At 39.6% G+C, this 20,534-nt stretch overlaps 1 long non-coding RNA gene across 1 annotated transcript; it reads right to left on the bottom strand.

Moving 5' to 3' along the window:
* Positions 1-1,328: 1,328 nt before the first annotated feature.
* Positions 1,329-19,389, bottom strand: LOC126913170 (uncharacterized). Its single transcript, XR_007707797.1, has 4 exons — positions 19,231-19,389; positions 4,078-4,189; positions 2,000-2,173; positions 1,329-1,656 (listed from the first exon to the last, which is right to left on the bottom strand). It is a non-coding gene; the product is annotated as an uncharacterized LOC126913170 (long non-coding RNA).
* Positions 19,390-20,534: the final 1,145 nt, after the last annotated feature.

Genomic DNA, 20,534 nt, shown 5'->3' with positions numbered 1-20,534 from the left:
GGAGGTCTTTTCCAACCTTAATGTTTCTATGAAAAGTCCTTTGCCCCTAAAAGTACTGGTGACTAGGTAACCCTCACTCATCAATTTCTTCCAGAGTTAAATAGTCAGTCACACTGCTCTGTACACTAACGGGTTAATGTCTAGCTACATTCAAGAAAGGACTTTCTGTAGGTAATGGTACTAGAGGTTTTTCCAAATGAATTAATGTGCAGGTTCTTCCAAATGAATTAATGTGCACAACCCTCTTAACACTTTTACATTCAGTAGTGTTAATCTTTTTTCTTGCTGTCAGCAAACAATGAACAGCAATAACATGAATTCAGCACTTAGACAAATTATTCGTAGTATTTGAAATAGGTTGGCACAGTTGCTATTTTCAATTAAACATTAATATTCAAATCTTAACACAAACCAGATCTTTACATTTTTTTCCTTAACCTAAAATTTCTTTTGGTCGGCTGAATTAGCTCAAAGCTCTTAGAAATATGGTTAGGCAGACTAAGAAGGTAAGAGACCACTAGTATTGTAAGTCCAGCATAGGTAAACTAAAGCAGATTTTTTTTTGAGTTTTCAAAAAATACTAGCTAGGCAAAGTTTAATTTTATGCAGGAAAGGTATATTTCCTATTAAGTAAAACAAGATTGTATTTAAAACAGTATAAAAGCTTGACAGAAATGTCATGATTTTTAAATCTTATTTACCTTCCTACTACTTCTTCTTTTCCTTTCTCTGTGTTCAGTAATGCTCTATTTCTGCCTCCCAGTTATTTTCATCTACTTTTAGCTTACTGTCTAATCCCCCATTATATAACGTCTCCATTTTGTCTCTTGTGCTGGTTTCTGTAACCTAATGACCTCCATTTCTTTCACTGGCTTTGTTTGCTCTAATGACCTAACTGGTTTGCCTCAGTTCATTATTCCCTTATTGTTTATAGGAATATTACAATTTCCAGTAATATTATCACTTTCTTGGATTTTTCCCTTATTCTCTTACACAAATGTGTATCACCTAACCATTAGGTAAAAGAGCACCTCTCTATCTATCCTCTAATAATTCCTTATTGTGTTCCCACTCCTCTCCTTTTTGTCCTTTTCCCTCTGTGCACACGTTCTCTGTCCCTTGCCCAGGATGGATACTCTTGTCTCATTTCCTAAATACCAATTATTAAAATAAAATGTACACTCCATAAGTCAATCTGTTTCTTAGATCAGCTGTTGCTTTTTGTTTGTTTGTCTGTTTTTTCCCTGCCAAAAATAAAAAAATAAAAAATCGTAACCTACTGGTCATGCTAAGAAAAAGACAACTTTTTAAAAGAAGTTTATTTTTATAGTTCACAAGAAGCCACACATAGTACTGCTTTATATATAAGGCCTTTAATAGACTGGCATGGGAACTTGGTGCCAAACTCATAAATTACTTCAAAGTTAGAATTTTTTTAATTCAAATTCATAGCTTTTTTTTTTTTTAACATACAAATGAAACAAACATGAGAACTACTTGGTGACTCTCCAGATAGAAGAGATTTGCATGAACTTAGCACAAAGAATTTCTTATGGTTACCGGACTTTAATTATTTTTTTTAGCTTTGTAGTATTAGGATAGAAGATTAGGAAGCCTTCTGCGTTAGATTCTTGGTAATTCCTGTTTCCAACCAGGCTGTAAAAATCACAAGAGCACATTTTAATTGTTGGTTGTTGGCCAAAACTAGAAAATATAACGGTTTTGTGGATCTAGGGAAAAAGTAATATGGGATTCTTTAATAAAAGATATATTGAGGTCTCCTACTAAGCAAAGCAAGATTGTATTTAAGATGGTTTAAAAGCCTGACAAAAATGCCATGATTTTTAACTCTTGGTTTACTTTAACATCTTGCTTATTTTAATATACTCAATATTATCCTTCCAGAAGGAGACAAAAGTCCCCATAGATTTATAACAAGGAAAACAAACAAACAAAACAATAATAAATAAATAAATAAATAAATAAAACTACATCAAACCTTCATCAAGTTCTGCTTCCATTTTCATATGTGGATACATATTCTGAGATCAGAAAATACTCCTGTGCCTTAGAAGTTCTGTTGGAACTGGGAAACCTCTTCTGGAAGTGTTCCATAGGATAAACACAAAACTATTTCTTTAACAGATTGTATATTATTTCCAGAATTTAAAACCTAAAATTAATGGAAGGTGGATAATAAATATGATGGCAAAATTGGAAAAGATTCTCCTAATACTAATATGGCTCTGATTGAAAAGTATATAATGTTCAAGTTGTATAAAAAGCATTCTCACCCTTCTACAGAAATGTATTCATTTAAGACTGATGTTTTTCTGTTACTTATTCTGGCATAAAATATTAGTATAACAAACTATTAAGCTCTAATTTGGACTATATTGGAAATTAATAGGAACGTTAATTGGGGGTAAGAAAGAAGAGGACAGGAGGCATAAAAAGAATTCTCAGGTTGGTATTTCTTCCTAGCATACTACCAAAATATTGCCTTAATTGTGTTGCACTCTTATAACGAAGACTTACTGATATACAAGAATGTTTTACCCTGCATCCAACATAAGACTGGAGACCCAGCTGTGCTGGACATGGAATATAAGAAATATTTATTTTCTTGAAAAAAATACAAATGCAAATAAATCCTGAAGTCACTGCATCTATTCAGGATATATTGATGATAGCAGACTGCTTTTGAGCAAGGACCAGAAGCCTAGGAAACGTGGGTTATACAGCTATATCATGAGTATCCTAGGCATAATTTTGTTTCAGTTTTAAGAATGAGACATCTGACTATTATACTTAAACAAATTGGAGAAGTTAGCTTGTATAGAAATTTTTCTCTAATTTTCCTTCATTTTTTATGAAGAAAACAAACATTAGAAGAGGTCTGCCTCTACAGTCTTTGTTATTTTGAGTTGTTACACTTATTAAATAGTGTAAGCACTGTGTAAATAGAAATTGAAAAAAAAAAAAAAAAAGAACAGAGAGAGAGAGAGAAAGAGAGGGAGAGGGAGAGAAAACACAAATACATTAACATAAATGGCAATCCTGTTCCCTTATTTTTGTGTTCAAAACTTGACACAATGTTCCCTGAAAAGACAAGCATATTGGTTTTTTTGGACTTCAACTCTATGTTCTTCCATTAAAGCAGTAGATGCATTCATATTTGGGGTACAAGATTTTGTGTTGTCCTCATAGTGTTAATAAAAACTTTCCATTCCCTGAAAATAATAATAATAATAATAACCCTTTTAAAATGTCAGATAAATGCAAATACAAATATGAAATGCAAAATATGAATGTAGAATGCAAATACAATATGAAATTTGGCTCTGAATTTGCTAATTTCATATACCCAGTCAAAATACCTACAATATCAGTGAATGTAGAGAAGGCTTAGGGGGAGACCTTAGAGCAGCCTTCCAGTACTTAAAGGAAGGCTGTAGAAAAGCTGGGGAGGGACTCTTTATCAGGGAGTGTAGCAGTAGGGCAAGGGGCAATGGTTTTAAACCAAAAGAGGGAAGATTTAGATTAGCCATTAGGAAGAAATTCTTTACTAGGAGGGTGGTGAGGCACTGGAACGGGTTTCCCCAAGAAGTTGTGGCAGCCTCATCCCTAGAAGTGTTTAAGGCCAGGTTGGGTGGCGCTTTGAGCAACCTGGTCTAGTGTCTCTGGAATTAAATGATCTTTAAGGTCCCTTCCAATCCAAACCACTCTATGATTCTAAGGCTAATTTTATACTCTGATAATCTTATAATCTGATACTATGTCATTATCCGATGAAATGGTTTAAAGAAATTCCTGTCCTGTAAATATACATTTTCTAGATAAACATGCATTAATGAGGCTGGTTGAAGTAGGGACAATTCTGGAGAAGTAATCTATTATGTTAATTAATGTTTCCTTTCCCCAAAAGAAAGAATTACACCAGTCTGTTGTTACTTGAAACCCAGGATAACTGTGCAGCTTTGTAGAGTCAAGATTTTATATTTTGTTGTTGCACCATTCACATATATGTTATAGGCTTTGTTGTGCCAAGTAAACCATATAAATTGTGTTTGTGACCTTCAAGCAGATGTCCCATAGTGCCATTGGTCAGCTCCAGAGAACTGTTTATTTCCAAATGCAGGCTAGAAGTCATTGGAAGGTCATTCTGATTCTGATTCTGTCAGTTTACCTGAAAGTAAGGATAACAGTTCAAGAATAAGTCCTTTGACCTTATACTTTTGGCTGAATTGATTGTCTTCTGGAAAATATCACCCTTTAATTGGTTATCTATAGTTTACTGAACTCTGACTGATCCTGGAACTAGCATCAGAACAAGTTCAGTCTAGACAACACTCGTGACAGCCTTTTCTCTTTTACCATTTGCTGCCTTATCAGCACCACAGGTAGAATGATTGTTTATAGAGGTATTGTTCTGTTGCTGCTAGAATTACAAAAGGAAAATATCTTACCATCAAAATTCTCTCTTACAGTCTTCTTAGAATTATTAAGGTATTTATTCACTTCCCACTTTTATTAGCATGACATCTGAAAGAACTACAGAAATACTGATGTCTCATGTCTACAACTACCACAGCTTACAGTACATTCACACCTCATTTAATACATAATCTTTTCCTTTTGGAAACTCTTAGTTAATAATTAGTGATTATGATATTTCTTCTCGATTTTAGTATCACATAATAAATATGACCTTTCTGCCTACCTATGAAAAAAGCATTGGAAGTTAGTTTCGTTTCATTTGACCCAGGAAACAGGGCATGCAGGGGATACCAATAGAAAGATTGCCATAGAAAATACACAGCATTTTTCCTGGGACTGTTTGTTCTTTTGTTAAACCAATAGTCATCAGACATCTAGAATTGGCAAGACCAGCTGCCTCACAGGCTAAATAATGTCTGTTAAAGAATCATTTCCAAGACAGAACATACAGTCTCTTCATCCCACTGTTCTGTCTTTGACAGAGATATCAAATGTTATTTAGAGAGAAAATTTAAGCCTGGACCCCAACATTAGTCTATCACTCATACTTCACTGTAGTATGTGATTACGGACCTATAGTCCACCAATGCATCTAAATCACTTCATGAACATAATGATACTATCTGACCTACCAGCCTCCTATGTCCTTTTGTTATAATTTTGTGGGATTTGATTAACAACAGTTTTGCATTCACTTCACTCACTGCTTTATGATTTTCTAAGTCTCAGGCACATCCTCACAAAACTTTTCCTCCCTCTCCCTGGACGTTTCGTCACACTAAAGAATCCCACTCTTTTTAGTATCCTCTCATTCCTTTGCCTTGCTCTGTATTTTCTCTAAACTGCAAACAGTACCAAAAAAAGTACCAAAAAAAAAGTTCATTAAGGCTCTATACAGGCTTTAAATTATGGTTTCTGTTTCATACATTGTAGGATGACATCCAATAATACTTCAGGACATTAAATATTTTACTGGCCTTTTTGGCTGCCACTATATGTCGCGCAGATGATTTCAAAGAGCTGGCACTGATTACTTCAGGCTTCCATTCCTGGTGTGTAACAGCATAGGGTAATTGTACTTAAATTATTTTCCCCAATGTGCACCTTCCTACAAATATCTAAACTGAAGCTCAACTGCTACATTTCTACCTGTTCATTCATTTCATAAACTTCTTCCAGCATACCTCACCATCAGTGTGAAATTTGAACAGCTGCAATACCTTAGCTTCTCCTGCAGCTCACAGATTTCACTCTGCACTCCCTTCTACAACCAACTGATGAAAATGTTGAACAGAATGGGTCTCAGCACAGCACCCTGGAAAAACCACCACTGATCCTTCTCCACCCTGAAATGTGACCATTAAGCCCTTTCTTTCATTTTCTATCCTTTCAACAGTTTTCCATACATAAAAAATCCATTTCCTCCCATCTTGCATCTATTTGTTTTCCTTAATCATCATTGGGTGACATATTCATTACTTGTCATTTTACAGTTGTCTAACTGCTATATTTTGATAAATCATAGATGTATTTACTTCACTAAGTTTTATACAGTTGCATACAGTAGTTGTGTTAAGCTGCAAGTGTTGTATGAAGCTCCGTTAAATTCAGATTTTATTAAAAATTACCATGTATGCCTTACAGAATCACAGCTGATTTCCTCACAGTCCAGTAACTGAAGAGATGATAAAAAGTCACACCATAAGAATATTTTTATATTTTTCTGTAATATATTAGAAAGGGATATTAAAAAGTATACTGTGAATACATCCATATCTTCATTATAAATTCAAGTATTGCAAGAATAACAACTTTTCTAAAGCACATTTATCATAGAATGGCTTGGGTTAGAAGGGACCTTAAAGATCATCTAGTTCCAGCCCTCCTGCCATAGGTAGCCAAGGCGCCATCCAACATGTCCTTGAACACCTACAGGAATGGGGCATCCACATCTCTGGGCAACTTGTTCCAGTGCCTCACTACTCTTACAGTGAAGAATTTCTTCCTAATGTCTAATCTAAATCTATCCTCTTTTAGTTTAAGACCATTCCACCTTATCCTATCATTATCTACCTGAGAAAAGAGTCCCTCTCCATCCTTTTTATACATATTGAAATATCCTTTAAGTATTGAAAGGCTGCAGTGTGGTCTCCCCAGAGCCTTCTCTTCTTCAGGCTGAACATCCCCAGCTCTCTCAGCTTTTCTTCATAGAGAGGTGCTCCCACCCTCTGATCATCATTGTGGCCCTCCTCTGGACTCACCTTAACAGGTCCTTATATTTCCTGTGCTGCGGACCCTAAACCTGGATGCAGTACTCCAGGTGGAGCCTCACGAGGGCAGAACAGAGGGGGACAATCACCCCCTCAACCTGCTGGTCATGCCTCTTTTGATGAAGCCCAGGACACAGTTGGCCTTCTGGGCTGCAAGCGCACACTGACGACTCATGTCGAGCCTTTCATCCATTAGAATCCCCAAGTCTCGCTACACAGGGCTGCTCTTAATGAGTTCTTCTCCCAGTCTGTACTCCTGTCTGAGATTGCCCCAACCCAGGTGCAGCACCTTGCACTTAGGCTTGTTGAACTTCATGCAGTTCACGTGGGCCCATTTCTCCAGCCTGTCCTGGTCCCTTTGAATGTCATCTCTTCCTTCTATTACATCCACCACACCACTCAGCTTGGTGTCATCTACAAATTTGCTGAGGATGCACTGGATCCCATTATCTACGTCATTGATGAAGATATTGAAAAGCACCGGTCCCAAAACAGATCCCTAAGGAACACCACTCATCACTGGCCTCCACCTGGACACAGAACCATTGACCACTACTTTCTGGGTGCATCCATTGTGCCAATTCCTTATCTACCAGATGGTCTACCCTTCAAATCCCTATCTTTCCAATTTAGAGATTAAGATGCCATGTGGAACTGTATTAAAAGCCTTACAGAAATCCAGGTAGATGACACTGGTCAGTCTTCCCTTGTCAACTGACGCAGTCACTCCATCATAGAAGGCCACCAGATTAGTCAGGCACGATTTGCCCTTGGTGAAGCCATGCTGACTGTCCTGGACCACCTCCATGTCTTACATGTGCCTTAACATTGCTTCCAGAAGGATCAGTTTCATGATCTTGCCAGGAACAGAGGTGAGGCTCACTGGTCTGTAGTTCCCTGGGTCTTCCTTTCTACCCTTTTTAAAAATGAGAATGATGTTTCCCATTTTCCAGTCACTGGGGACTTCATCTGACTGCCATGATTTTTCAAATATGATGGAGAATAGCTTGGCAACTACATCAGCCAATTCCCTCAGGACCCTGGGATGCGTGTCATCAGGCCCCATAGACTTGTAGTTCTTAAGCTGAATCAGGAGGTCCCAAACTTGATCTTCACTTACAGTGGGTGGGACTTTGCTCCCCCAGCCCCCACCTAGAGGTTTGGGGACTTGAGAGATGTAGGAAGCCTGACCACCAGTGAAGACCAAGGCAAAGAAGTTGTTAAGTACCTCAACCTTCCCCACATATGTTGTTACCATATTCATTTGTGAGAGTGGGTTTGATCTCCTTAGTCTTCTGTGGCCAATGTGCCTGTAGAACCTCTTGTTATTCTTTACATCCCTCTCCAAGTTTAGTTCTATGAGTGCCTTGGCTTTCCAGATCCCATCCGTGTACATCTGGACAGCATCTCTGTACTCTTCCCAGGGCACATGGACCTGTTTCTATTGTCTGTGCATTTCCTTCTTTTGCCTAAGTTTGACAAGAAGGGCTTTGTTGAGACATACTGTTTACCTGCCTTCCCTGCTTGATTTATTGCATTTATTGCTTGATTCTATTGCTGTCTAAGGAAAAAGAGTTGCCAACTCTGATAAGAAACTCTGTCCCTATGGACTGTGTCCCACAGGATGTTGTCCACTAATTCTTTGAACAGCTGGAAGTTGGCTCTTCTAAAGTTCAGGGTCCTGACTTTGCTCTTAGCCAGGCCCATATACCTTGAGATCACAAACTCAACCAGGGCATGATCACTGCAACTCAGGCTTCCTCCAATCTTAACCTCTTTAATGAGCTCCTCTGCATGGGTGAGAATCAGGTCCAGTAATGCTTCTTCTCTGGTTGGTTTGTCTAATACCTGGACAAGGAAATTGTCCTCAATGCACTCCAGAAGTCTCCTGGATTGCCTTCTGCCTGCCAAGTGGCTTTCCCAGCAAACATTCGGGTGGTTGAAATCCCCCAGGAGAATAAGAGCCTGTGAGTGCTGTGCTTCTTGTAGTTGGAACAAGACGGCTTCATCTACAGGCTCCCCTTGGTTGGGTGGCTGGTAGTAGACCCCCAACCACAAGGTGTCCTTTGTTGGTCTGGTCCTTAATTTTTAACCACAGGCTCTCAACCTGCTCTTGGCTGTTTCTCAGAGGCAACTCTTCACAATCTATCCACATCTTAACAATGCCCCCACCCTTCCTTCCCTGCCTCTCTCTCCTGCAAAGCTTGTAGCCCTCCATTCCAAAGTTCCAGCTGTGTGATTCATCCCACCACATTTCTGTGATAGCAATTAGATCATAGCTTTCTAATTGCACCATGGCTTACAACTCCTTCTGCTTCTTTCCCATGCTGCATGCATTAGTGTAGAGGCACTTCAGCTGGGCTATGGGCCACTTCACATTTTTCGAGAAGTCCTTTCTAATTCCTATAGGATGATTCACAGGTGTTTCGTTGCTGTTTTCTGTTGGCATTCAGTAATTATTTTGTATCGCTTACAGATCCATCCCCTTCCCCCGCTGAATCTGGTTTCAAGCCCTGTTAATGAGTCCGGACAGCTTGCTGCCCAAAACGCTCTTGCCGCACTTGGTCAGGTGCACCCCATCCCATGTCAGCATGTCTGGTCTCCCAAAATCATGCCCAAGATCATAGAATCTGAAAACCTGAACATGGCACCAGCTACGCAGCCAATCATTCACCTGATCTGTATGCTGCCTCCTCCTTGGGTCCCAGTCTCCAACTAGGAGGACTGAGGAGAACGCTACTTGTGCTCCTGATCCCTTCAACATCTTTCCAAGGGCCATAAAGTCTCCTTTGATGTTTTGGAGTCTCCTTGTTGCAGCCTCAGTTGTCTTTACATGAAAGAGCAAGAATGGGTGAAAGTTCTCTGGCTTAACCAAGCTTGGTAGCCTCTTTGTGATGTCATGAATATGGGCCCCAGGCAGGCAGCAAACCTCTCTCAAGAGATTGCCTGGTGGCAAATGGGTGTCTTAATGCCTCTCAGAGAGGAATCTCCAATTACCCTCCATGCTTTTTTTTTTTTGTGGCAGTGGTTCTTATACAAGTGGTTTGCTGGTCCACCTTTTTGCAGTTGCCCTTTCCAGGGTTTTGACCTTTACTATTGTTGTTGTTGACACCCTCTCTTTTTCTGAGCCCCAGAGCATCATATCTGTTGCACAGGGGTGCTTCAGGGGCAAGGGGGAGATTCCTCACTCTGCTCCAAGCAGAGACAAGGATCCAGCCTTCCTTGTCTTGTGAGTCTGTTGATTCTGCCAGTTTCAGGTTGGAAGCCATTTTACTACCCCCTTGTAAGGACTTCAGGCAAGGCTATTGCTCAGCCCATGCCAGCACATGATACCATGCATCAGTCTTTTGCTTGGATTCCTGGATGCATCACAGTCTGCCGAGCTCCTCTTGCAACCTGGCAACTTGCTCAGAGAGTTCATCTATCTGGTCACACTTGCACCCATGACACCCAACCCTGCCTTCAGGCCTTAGCGGGACCTCCAGATTCTGGAGATTCTGCAACTGAGGGTCTGGGCAGCTCTTTCAGTCCTTGGGAGGTCTGTCAGGGTAGAGGTGTCTGCTGCAGAGGTTGTGGCCCCTCCGTCTGGGTTTCGGTCTCAGTCCAGCAGGTGCAGTGGATGGACAACATTTTTGCCTCACTAGAAAGCCTCTCTGTGTTGCTCCCAGAATAGAGGGTAGAGATCGGTCTACCTCCCGCCCTTCCTGCTTGCCCTGCCTGTGAAGTGCCGCACCACAACCTGACAGATGTGCCAGACCCTGGTCACCGCACTCCTGGTGGCTTGCGCTCCCTAGGGGCTGTCATTGTAAGATGGGCAGTGGGGGGTAGGGGGGAGGGACTCCTGGCTCCACCCAAGCAAGCCTCGTCAGCTGCTCTCACAAGGGCTGCTGAGTTCTGGCAGCTCCCTTGTCTGCCTCGAGTGATGTCAATGTAGGAAACCTCTTGCACATCGTGATCCCCAGCTCCACTGCAGAACACATCATATCAGAGTTATGACACCAAGGATTCTTGATACAAAAGAAGAGAAATCCCAATCTTGATGAAATATGAGTCAAAATAGTGTTCTTTCTTGAACTTTTGAAACCCTGTAGTGGTTTTACCTTGCTAGGAAGCTGAACTCCACAACTGCTCTCCCACTCTAGCTCACCCCTGCTGGCTCTTGTGGGGTTAGAGGAAGTGCTGATGCTGTGCCAGTATTGCTTAGCAGTAGACAAAACACTGGTGTGATACCAGTGCTGTTCTAGCTACATGTGCAGAGCGCATCACTGTATGGGCTACTGCAGGGAAAGTTAACTCCATCCCAGTCAGACCCAGTACAAACCCAGGGACAACTTTTACAAACAGATATGGAAAACCATTATAAGATATTAATAATTTAACATGATCCAGTTATTTCCCGCTCAAAATATTTCACAAAACACTTCAGTGAGTATCATGACATCATGACAGAGAATAAATTAATGACAAAAAGTTGAAGAAACACATTGGACCATTCAGAAAGTTTTATATCACCTTTATGAGAAATGCATTTCAGTACATAGCTTGCATTCATGTATGGAAATATAATCATATAGATGTCATATACAACCTGTAAGAGTGAGAAATTACCCTAATTATGGCCAAAAAGTAAAATGTACACCAAAGGTTTCTTTAGTAAGAAAGAGAAACTCCAGATAATTTAGTGCTACTTGTAGATTACTTTTATGATTCTATGAATACAAAATTAAATTTTCAATTCAAGTAATTAGAGTTCATGAAAATTATAAACCAATGGCTTCTATTGGAGAATATATTAGGTAGCCATAATTGTTTCAATTTTTTAAGATCTTTTATTTCCTTTAATCTTTGTTAACTGATGACATGGCATTTGTCTTAAACATCTTGTAAAATCTAGTACTGTTTTTACCACAGGGCTAAATATGTTCCATCCAACCTTACTAAAATAATGCCAAGTGGGCTGGATCACATAGGTTTTGCAGTCAGTCTCTCTCTTCTGCTTATTTGTACTTCTGCAGAAGCCTTTGAAAGGAAACAATGTTAAATCCATGCCTGTGGAATTTGAATTTGCCTTATATTTCAGTACTGCATTAATAATCCTATTTTAGAAATTCTAAATGGGCCCACTTTGAGCAAGACAAAGCCTCAGCCCTACCCCTTTGACCATAGATCTCTTTTTAGCATTATTTTTACTTCCAGAATTATAGCGTGATACTTAGTACTGCAGAGAAGTATTTGCCATACTTCTTTGCACAGTGTTAATTCACAGGAACTTCTGACTGTCTCATCTGATTTCTTGTACGTTTTGTTTTCCTCTGCACTACAAATGACACCTCTGCACTACAAATATCCACCTGTGATTTAACATTTCCTGTTCTTTATATATAATATGAGTTAGTTGAAAATGCAGAGGAATATAATGGGATATGATTTAAAAATAAATAAATAAAAATATGTATTTCCCGTGACTTAATTCATTTGAAAACTGACTGGAATAAATGTTTTACTGAAGAGTAAAATGTATAGTTAATGAACATTTTATAGATTATCATAACATTTTTATAAACATAGAAAATGTTCTGTCATAAGCTAAATTCTGTCTATTTTCTTCTGAAAAAAAAAAAAAAAAAGGCAAGCACCATTCATTTCCTATTCTGGTAGTCAGCATAGTACTACCTTTTAGTTTCCATGTTCAGAAAAAATATTACTTTCCTTGATAACATAACTACAGAATCAACAGAAATATTATTTTACAAATCTGACAATCTCTTCTTCCTCCTTTTTTCTTCATATTCTGTAGTTTATAAACACACTATTTCCTTCACACTCTTTCTCTACCCTTTCCCTGATAGATGTCCACTTGATGATTTCTTCCTTTAATTCACAGCTTGTTTATGCCAAATATATATATATTTTTTTTCCAGACAATTATCTACTTTAACTGAGTGTTGAGTTTTCTACTTCTGATTTAATACTACCAAAGGACTTATGCCCAGAACATCTGTCTGGTTTTTCCAACTGTATTAACTGATCTAATAAATAGTGTGATGTAAAATGTAGAACAGTTTTTCTGTTTAAAATCACCAAAGGCACTTTCTTCCTGGCCTTTATCAAAGGATATGTTCTAGATCTTCTTTCCTGCAGCTTTAGAACCATTAATATGTTCACAGCAGTTTTTGTTTGTACCAGTTATACCTGCGCTGACATTAACATACAATAAAGCAATATAAAAATACTGGGGAAAAAAATAAAAAGAAAACATTCATAACAAAATTTCTATTAATAAATAAATAAAAATACAAATTGCCAACTACCTCTGATTTTAGTTTGGTAGTTTGAACTATTGTCATTCCACTATTTTTGCCCATCCCATGATTTATTAGCTATATCCATCATAATAGATTAAAAATTATAATTTAACTGAATAATTCTTAGAGTACTACTACTCTAAGGGTACTACTTAAAATTATGATTGTGAAAGACAGAAGAACAATACAGCTTGCTACACCAAAAGGCTTAATCAAAAAGTTACATGATAAATGAAATTAGGTGGCAATGCAAGCAATTTGAAGTCACCTATAGAACTACAGATCAAGCAAATGTGTATATACGTTACAAAAGCATGAAGTACTTGTATACAGCAACATTTTTATTGCTGTCATATCTAAAGAAATTTTAAAATTTTAACTTTGAAGATTTTCATTTTCTTTGAAAATTTTTCCTCACCTTTAGCCCTGGCAAAAAGTAATGAACAAAGTACAATAAACCATTAGAGCAACTGTTTTATATCTGCCCAAGACACAGGCAAAACTTAGAGAAATTTGAAAATTAAATACACATTTTAACTTTCTTTGAGATCTGTAGAAAGGAAAAAAAAAGTGATTTCAATTCTAATTTCTTCCTTATTCCAGCTGAGATTGAACATTAAGTCTTTTGCTCACTACTGCTTTTTTATCTGAAGTGTATTCTATTATCATATATGAGTGTAAAGGAAGATTAGAAGGAAACATATTTGCTTGAAACATTTCTGTACTCATTACATATTGTTCAGGAACTTGATGCTGCTAAAGATGTACAACAGACATGGTGTCAGTATGAATAATAATAACCCACATACTGTTTTCATTATTTTCTCAAACATGAACTGTCATATTTTCTACAGGTATATTCACTGGAACAGGCTCCCCAGGGAAGTAGTCACTGCATCAAGCCTGTTGGAGTTTAAGAAGCGTTTGGACTGTGCACTTAGTCACATGGTCTGAATTTTCGTGTAGACCCGTGTGGTGCCAGGAGTTGGACTCGATGATCCTTATGGGCCCCTTCCAGCTCGGGACTTTCTATGATTCTGTGATACTATTCTATTGTCGGTTCAATGTAGCATGATTTGATCCTTTTGAATAGCAGCAAATTGAAAGTGCAACAATTCTTCTCAATATGATTTAAATTTGACTTCAAGAAAGTACTTTATACAAAAGGTGGAATTCAGTTAGCTGAGAAGTTGAAAAAAGAGTTCAATACATGACAGCACTTCTGTTGTCAAATTCTGTCCATTTGGATATAAACCAAAATATCAACTCAGTTTACAAAAACATACAAATGGTTTTACTAACTGATCATTGAAACTGAAGATAAAAATTAAGTCTTAAAGACACCTATCTCTTCAAGTTCAATCCAGAATCTTCATTTAGATCCCTAGATTCCCTATTTCTTACAAAAGGTGAGATATGTATCCCAGGTTTATAAAAAACTGCATGCTGAACAAGGATCTGCCTTAAATCACTACACAATGAACAGCAGTCTAGTCATGGCCAGTATGGAGAAACTAAGGCAAAGATGTGTCTGAAATCATGCCAGTTTTGAGGTTTCCATACTCCCTTCATTCCCAAGTAAAGAAACTCAAATCCTCTTGGGATTTACAGAGAATGGAAACTGCATGAAGATAGGGCATTTGCATCCTTCTTTTGGGAAAGTATGCAGCGAAGCTCATATATTTGTTCTAGAACTCTGAAGGGAAAAAAAAAAAAAAAAAGAAAAAAAAAAGAAAAATACCATTCATGTTCCAAATTCAGCCATATGAGCTATTTCACAAGTCATAAAAACAGTTCTGTCATCCATGGCTTTTGAGCAACAGCTAAAAGAAATGGTCTGAACTCTGAACAGCTACCTCTACTCTCCCCCAAGTCACATGGCAGGATCTGCACTTGGAGCACTCAGATGAATTCTTTTCCTGGCCTAACGAAGCTCTAGTTCTCATTCTTCACCTTTCAAATGAGTATGCTCTGTAGAGACATATGATAATTCATCTTGCACTTTCTTACGCATTTGTATCTCAAAGGGCTTCCTGTGCAGTAAGATAGTAAAGAGTGCCCCCAGTTACTTCAGAGCCCTTTTCTAACTGCAAGTCTCAGAAGACATGGTATTTGAATCTATTGAAAAGTTATTTAATCCATAAAACAAATTTAAAAAAATTAGGTGGTTTCACTTGTACCACTTATCATAGAATCATCAAGATTGTAAAAGACCTCCAAGATCATCTGGTCCAACCATCACCCTGTTACCAATGTCACCCACTAAACCATGTCCCTAAGCACCACGTCCAACCTTTCCTTGAACACCCCCAGGGACTGTGACTCTACCACCTCCCTGGGCAACCCATTCCAATGCCAGACTACTCTTTCTGAGAAGAAATGTCTCCTAATTTCTAAACTGTACCCCTCCCCCCGCCCCCCCCTTGGCACAACTTGAGGCCATTCCCTCTAGTTCTATCACTAGTTATCTGCAAGAAGAGGCCGACCCTCAGCTCCCCACAACTTCCTTTCAGGTAGCTGTAGAGAGCAATAACGTCTCCCCTGAGCCTCCTCTTCCACAGACTAAACAACCCCAGTTCCCTCAGCCACTCCTCATAGGACTTGTGTTCCAGACCCTTCACCAGCTTTGTAGCCCTTCTCTGGACACACTCCAGCACCTTGATGTCCCTCTTGTAGTGAGGGGCCCAAAACTGAACACAGTACTCGAGGTGCGGTGTCACCAGAGCAGAATACAAGGGGATGATCGCCCCCCCGGTCCTGCTGGCTACACTATTCCTGATACAAGCCAGGATGCCGTTGGCCTTCCTGGTCACTTGGGCAGACTGACAGCTCATATTCAGGCACGCATCAATCAGCACTTCCTTATTTTTTTATTTTTATTTTTTTATGAAAGCCTAATATAACACACTTCTAGCCACATAGCCCAGTACAAGAAGGCAAAGACAGGGACTAGGAGAATGATAAACCACAGACTGTAGGAGAAGATCGGGTTCAAGACCATCTAAGGAACCTGAAGGTTCACAAGTCCATGGGACCTGATGAGATACATCCACAGGTCCTGAGGGAACTGGCGGATGTAGTTGCTAAGCCAGTGTCCATCATATCTGAGAAGTTGTAGCAGTCTGGTGAAGTTCCCATCGACTGGAAGAGGGCAGACATAACCCCTCTTTTTAAAAATGGAATAAAGGAATGCCCAATGAACAACAAACCAGTCAGTCTCACCTCTGTGCCTGACAAGATCATGGAGCAGAACTTCCTGGAAACTGCTAAAGCATATGGAAAATATGGACAACCAAAATAAATGAGAGCCAACATGGCTTCACTAAGTGCAGATCAAGCCTGACAAATCTGACCCCTTCTATGATGGGGTTACAGAAATGGTGGACAGGGGAAGAGAAACTGACATCATCTACCAGGACTTGTAAAGCATTTGTTACTGTTGCCCATGATATCCTTGTCTCTAAATTGGAGAGACATGGATTTTATGGATGGATCAGCCAGTGGGTAAGGAAATGGCTAGATGGTTGCATTCAAAGATTTGAGGTCAATGGTTCAATGTCCAGGTGTAGATCAGTGACGAGTGATGTTCCTCAGGGGTCAGTGCTGGGACTGGTGCTGTTAAATATCTTTGTGGGTGACATGGACAGTGAGATTGAGTGCACTCTCGGCAAGTTTGCTGATGACACCAAGCTGTGTGGTGTGGTCAACACACTGGAGGGAAAGGATGCCATCCAGAAAGACCTTTACAGACTTGAGATGTGGGCCCATGTGAACTTCATGAAGTTCAACAAGGCCAAGTGCAAGGTCCTGCATCTGGGCTGGGGCAATCACAAGCACAAATACAGGCTGGATGGAGAAAGGACTGAGAGCAGCCCTGAGGAGAAGGACCTGGTGGTGTTGGTTGATGAGAAGCTTGACATGGGCTGGCAAAGTGCACTTGTAGCTCAGAAAGCCAACCATATCCTGAGCTGAATCAAAGGAATAGTGGCCAGCAGGTGATTTTCTCCCTCTGCTCTCATGAAACTCCACATAGAATATTACAAGAAAGATGGGGAGGGACTCTTTGTCATGAAGTGCAGTGATACGTTTTAAACCAAAAAGAGGTTAGATTTAGATTGGATGTTAGGAAGAAATTCTTTACTGAGAGAGTAGTGAGGCACTGGGACAAGTTGCTCAGAGAAGCTGTAGGTGCCCTGTCCCTGGAAGTGTTCAAGGCCAGGTTGGATGGGGTTTTGGGCAACCTTGTCTAGTGGAAGGTGTCCCTCCCATGGAAGAGGTGGGGGGTGAGGGTGGGGAATTAGATGATCACAGAATGGTTGAGGTTGGAAGGGACCTCTGAAGATCATCTAGTCCAACCCCCCTGCCAAGCAGGATCACCTAGAGCACATTGAGCAGGATGACATCCAGGCAGGTTTTGAATCTCCAGAGACGGAGACTTCACAACCTCTCGGGGCAACCTGTTCCAGTGCTCTGTCACCCTCACAGTAAAGTGCCCACTCATATTGAGCTGGAACTTCCTGCACTTCAGTTTGTGCCCATCATCTCTCATCCTCTTGCTGGACACAATTGAAGAGTCTGGTTTCATCTTCTTGACAACTTCCCTTCAGATATTTATATGCATTGATGAGATCTCCCCTCAGTCTTCTCTTTTCCAAGCTAAACAAGCCCAGCTCTCTCAGCCTGTTCTTGTACAACAGATGCTGCAGTCCTCTAATCATCTTAGCAGCCCTCCTCTGGACTTGCTCCAGTAGTTGCACGCCTCTCTTGTACTGGGGAGCCCAGAACTGGACACAAGGCTCCAGATGTGTCCTCACCAGGGATGAGTAGAGGGGGAAGATCACCCCCCTTGACCTGCTGGCAACTCTTTTCTGAATGCAGCCCAGGATGCCATTGGCATTCTTGGCCACAAGGGCACATTGCTGACTCATGGTCAGGCTGCTGTCCACCAGGACTGCCAGGTCTCTCTCTGCAGAGCTGCTCTCCAGCTCTTAAGCTGATCTTCAAGGCCCCTTCCAACCAAAACCATTCTATGATTCTATGAACACAACTTCATTAAAAACATTTCTATTCAAAATCCACAAGGAATTCTATTAAACAAGGTGCTTCCTGTTCTTTATACCTCTTTTATCTTGAAATTCCAAAGTTTAAAAAGTCAATTACAAATTTAACATGATGTCGTACCCTGACCTAAAGAAAACATGTAGACCAGTAGCCTTGAGCTAACAAAACTGGAGGAGATAAGAGATGAAAGCGAAAATGAGAACTCAGCTGAAGTAACTTTTAGCTCCAGAGTAACCTTTTGCTCATTAAGGTTTATTAGCATATTAAAAACATACCCATCAAAATGGAGATGTATGGAAATGCAGGAACTGATCTCCTCCTGTCCCCCACTCCCACCCCTCCTGGTCCTCTGTAACACACATACCCAATAGGAGATAAGCTAGACAAGTTAGAACAACCAATCATAAGTAGCAGGGGAGATAGTTTCACAAGCTGGTTATGTACAAATAATGGAACTTTAAGTCAGAGTTGTACTTGCTTTGCAAAAGATTGTCAAGCAACTGATTCTGCAGAGTTAATTAATTAATTCACTGATTGATTAAAAGATCTTCATGTGGATTTGAGCTCTGTGTGCTTAATGGCTAGGCACACTGAGAATGAACCTACGGATAACAATAACACGTTGTCATTCCAAGTCACCTGCTCAGAAGTGAGTAGCAAACCTCACTGTGATCATCAAGAGTCATATAAAGTGTCAAAGAATTTCACAATTTTGCAAGGCATGTATGCATGGGAGGTGGGGTCCTTCTCTTCTACTCAACTATGATGAGGCTACACCTGGAGTACTGTATCCAGTTCTGAGCTCCCTGGTACAAGAGAAACATGGACATTCTAGAGTCCAGCAAAGGTGATGAAGAGACTGGAGCATCTCTCCTGTGAGGAAAGGCTGAGAGAGCTGGGAATGATCAGCCTAGAGAAGAGAAGGCTCAGAGGTTATCTTATCAAGGTGTACAAATGCCTGAAGTGAGGGTGCAAAGAAGATGGAGCCAAGCTCTCTTCAGTGGTGCCCTGCAACAGGACAAAAGGTAATGGGCACAAACTGAAACAAAGGAGGTCCTGTCTGATGATCAGGAAACACGTTACTGTGCAGGTACCTGATCACCGGCACATGTTGCCCAGAGAGGTTGTGGATTATCCCTTTCTGGAGATATTCAAAAGTTGCTTGGGCATGGTCCTGACTGTAGATGACCCTGCTTGATCAAGGGTGTTGGACAAGATGACCTCCAGGATCTTCTTCCAACTTCAACCTTTCTGTCAGTCTGTGAGGGAAAAGAGGAAAGAAAAGGGGGAAGGAAGAAATGTAGTTTTTATTGAAAGAAAAAAATATATAAATTGTCATTTTCTGGCAAAATTAGGAATTCATCAACAAAAGTATTACTCTTTTGGATATCTGAAATTACAGTTCTATTCAATTACTGTTCCATTCAAAATCTTGATATCAAAGTTTGGATGAGAGGACAGTATCACACCTGTTTCATACATAACATTAAAGTCCATATTTTTTTTTTTGCGTTACAAATGTAATTCAGGTATGTAATATTACTAACAATTTGGAGCCTAATTATGTATTCTAGCTAAACTTTCTAGTAATCTAAGTTGATAACTTTCCCTTTTTTTAAGGTTTTACATCAAAAAAAAAAAAAAGAAAAGAAAATTTGAGCAAGTTTCAGCCACATGGAATTATCAGAGAGACGGTTTATTAAATACACTTAATCTTCTATAGACACAACTACTTTAGGTGAATTTCTTATTTGTGACAATTGCACCATGGGCAGCCTCACCAGGTAAGATTCTAAATACACAATGTAGAATTTACTGCTGATTGCTTAGAAATACTGATAAGATTAATTAAATGTCTTTCAAAATTATATTTTTCAAGCTTAATCAAAATTTTTGCAGTTTGAGCTTTGCTGGTATATAAGCTTCTCTCAAAAGACTAGATTTACAAAGAGGATTATGATATCCAACTGTCGTATCCGACTATAAAATTGAGATTCTCTTTTGTCTAACCATACCAACAAAACATGTGTTGACTCACTTGCCTCAACAATATCAAGATTTACAACACCCACATTCAAAGCCAGTCAGAATTTCCCTTTCCATCTTGTCTTGACTTGACTGAGGCATTTATCTTCAGGAAAGTATTCATAACTCGCTGCTGTACAGGCATCTCTTAACACGGAACTGGATTTCTAACTACTTCTTAGGAAATACTTTAAGTATACCCAATTTTTCAGAATTGTCTACTGACTGGCCAAATGCTGGCTTTTGTAGTATTTGACTCTCTAAGTCCAAATTGTCTCATGTAGGGAAACTCAATACTTAATCCTACTCTACAAATCCTACCAGGAAACTGAAAACACATGCAATAACATTTCAAATAGGAAATTAGAGAAAA

This window comes from Cygnus atratus, chromosome 2, assembly GCF_013377495.2.
Source record: "Cygnus atratus isolate AKBS03 ecotype Queensland, Australia chromosome 2, CAtr_DNAZoo_HiC_assembly, whole genome shotgun sequence".
Lineage (NCBI taxonomy): Eukaryota > Metazoa > Chordata > Aves > Anseriformes > Anatidae > Cygnus > Cygnus atratus.
The sequence above is the reverse complement of the archived record's forward strand: the minus strand, read 5'-3'. Positions and strand labels throughout refer to the sequence as shown.